The sequence below is a fragment of the Cynara cardunculus genome (assembly GCF_001531365.2).
Source record: "Cynara cardunculus var. scolymus isolate 2C chromosome LG 1, CcrdV1, whole genome shotgun sequence".
NCBI lineage: Eukaryota > Viridiplantae > Streptophyta > Magnoliopsida > Asterales > Asteraceae > Cynara > Cynara cardunculus.
This window is the reverse complement of record NC_037528.1, coordinates 40027102-40030519: the sequence shown is the minus strand read 5'-3', so window position 1 is coordinate 40030519 and position 3418 is coordinate 40027102.

Here is a 3418-nt window from a genome sequence, read left to right as displayed (position 1 = left end):
GAGCAGGTCACGGGTTCGAATCCCATTGTGTGCATAATGATGTGAAAGGCATGTTGTGCAGCCATTGACTTCTAGCGAAGATCTTGTTAGTGATGGCAGATGCTGGGGGGGGGGGGGGTTGTTGGGTCACTGACCAGCATTTTCCAAAATCGAAACGTGACGCTGGCTGCTATGTTATAAGGAAATAAGTTGTGCCTTCTCCACCGGCAATTGCTTTTGGCGTAGTGGTAAGCGCTTGGATCCTAACATAAACATAATCAAATATAAGATAAACATCTCATTTTAAATATATAAAATCTAAAATATAATTAGGATAATCATTGAGTTTTAACAGAATCTTTAATTATTATTATTATATTATTAAATCAAAAATAAATTTATTAAACTTAAATTAAATTATAATGAAAAATNTTATTAAACTTAAATTAAATTATAATGAAAAATTAAATTAAAGAAATTATTTAAAAAATGATAACTTCTAAATAGTTGATTTGATACTGCTATTGACATAATTTTTTCGAATTTTTATGATATTTTCAAATTTACATTTTATTCAAAAATAAAATCATTATTACTTTCTTAAAAACACATAAAATTATATTATTACATCGACAAAGACAAAAAATAAAACAGAACATTAAAATTAAGATGTATCTCGCTGTATTGCACGAGTACCCTTCTAGTGTAATTTTTATAAGGATAATAATCAAGTATTATGTTATTAAGTATAACTCAATGATTATCATAATTATATTTTAGATATTTTATATTTAAAATGAGATGTTTATCCAATATTTGATTATGTTTATCTGCAGTTAGTTAGAGGAAATTCAAATATGGAGCTTTAATAAGTTGTACTAATGCACAATTTACTTGTAATCTTAAATTTTAAGTAATATGCATCAATAAACAGTACTTCGTGTCTAAAAAATCGTTCTTAAGAGTTTTTGTCAAATACTTTATAATATAGTATAGATTTTTATAAGGATAATAATCAAGTATTCTGTTATTAAGTATAACTCAATGATTATCCTAATTATATTTTAGATATTTTATAGTTAAAATGAGATGTTTATCCAATATTTGATTATGTTTATCTGCAGTTAGTTAAACAAAATAATAGAGGTTGTCTTTAAGAGTTTTTAAGAATTTTTAAGAGTTTTAAGAGTTTTAGCCAATGCTTTATAAGATAGTATAGATATATACAAATATGTATATATATATATATATATATATATATATGGGAGCGATTTCATTGTTTAATTTAATGAAATTGTTATAAGAAATTGTTTCATATAATACTTTTATTGATGAAGTTGTTTCATAGATGGTTGTTTCTATGTTTTAATGAAAGTGTTTTATGTATTCTATAAAATTAATATAATGAAGATTATAATACCCATAATTAACGCTCTCTACAATAAAAATGACTAATCAATCTCTCATAATTAATATAGAATAAAAAAATAAAAAATTATAATTGATTGAATGAGTTTTGCACGATTTGTACAAATAGCGTGGTTTGCAAAGTAAATTATATATATATAAAGGAGGTTTACTTTGCAAACCACGTTATTTGTGCAAACCGTAAATCTCATTCAAACAATCATAATTTTTTATTTTGTTCATTTTTTTGTAATTATAAGAGGTTGATTAATCATTTTTATTGTGGATGGTGTTAATCATGGATATTATTATCTTCATTATTTTAATCTTAGAGAAATACATGAAACAGTTTTATTAAAAATTCATTAAGTATTATATGAAACAATTTCTTAACCATATATGAAACAACTTCATAAAAAATATTATATGAAACAATTTCACAAGATTAAACAATTTCATGAAAAAAAAATTATATGAGTAAACAATGAAATCGACGAATATATATATATATATATATATATATATATATATAAAATAACATCATGATGATCCATTTGACCAAACACAGACTTTTGTTGTTGAAATTGTTAACCAATTTGACCCAAAAGGTAAAAAGATGGTTTTTGTTAGTATCAACCAAATGAACAAGGTTAGTTAATTAACTTTTGGAACGGATGATGGAAATGCAACCCTTTAAGGAATGACACCAAGTGAGTCTTGCATTTGCAGTGGTAGTCAAAAGGATGTATGGTTTATGGACCACCAAATGTGGGGATACCATCAATTTTATTCAGAGTGTTTGATTATGAATAAGAATGTAAAACATTTACTCCTCTTTTATGAAACTTCTTTTTGGTAACTTTAAATGAAATTATGGCTATACCTTTTTTGATGGATACAAAATTCCTTTAGAGGAGTTGTGCAATCAAAGTTGCCCACAAGTACAATGCTAGAACTGCATTGGCACACCCGCAAGAGAGATGTACGATTATTTAGTAACCGGTTAAGCTTAGACCAATTCTTTCTATTTCTAGTTATTGGTTTAGTATGTTCCAATTCTTCTCAACCATTACCATTCTCGAGCATCGAACTGATAAAAAGAATCAGTTTATAACGAGTTAAGTATTAACTCGCATGATCAAAAGAACAACTAGTTCCTTTTATGTGCAGATGTAAGTTATATTATCCATAGATGAAGGATCATGTGAGAATAGGAGTTAAGTGAGAAGTGTAAAAAGGAATTTGGATCCTTTATCACTTTTAATCTCAAACCAACTCATGAATTGCGTTTTAGAAGGGAATTGGTCCAGTCTATCTCATTGGTGTTGATCTATGTTTCTCTTCAATTATGATTGATTTAAGGGTAGGGATCCTTTTTTGTCTTTCTCATCATAACTTTCATTTTCACTCGAACCCAAATTATTATGTTATACATATATATAAGTGCTTAATCATTTGAGAACTCAATATATTGTGATAAGCATGAGAACTTTTATCTTGACGTATTGTTTAACATGATTTTCTCTCATCTAAGGCTAACTTTAATGTATTGATGAACATATATTTGTTTCACAATGTGTTTGCTTCATATGTATGCGGTTCACTGTGTGAAACTTTTTTTTCGTGTAACTTTTGTTTTACAAACTGCCTAAAAAGGTTCACATTGTGAAACAAGTATACGTGGAAGAAAAAAAAAACACAATGTGAAACAAATATATATTAATCGATATTCTAACCCTAGCCTTCGATGGATAAAAATCATATGAAATGGCACATGTTGTATTATTTCTTAAGGTTATACAATTTCAAAGAACGGCCCCATATATATATATATATATAGAGAGAGAGAGAGAGAGAGGGGGGGAGGGAGGGAGAGAGAGTTGTGATCTTTTGTTAACTAATTCGTTTGTGTTAACTATAAAAACTCTTTAGACCAATATGAATCAAGGTAGTACCATGGTTCATAAATTCCTATGTAATTAATGATTGTTGTGTGTGTGAGAGAGAGAGAGAGAGAGAGAGAGAGAGAGAT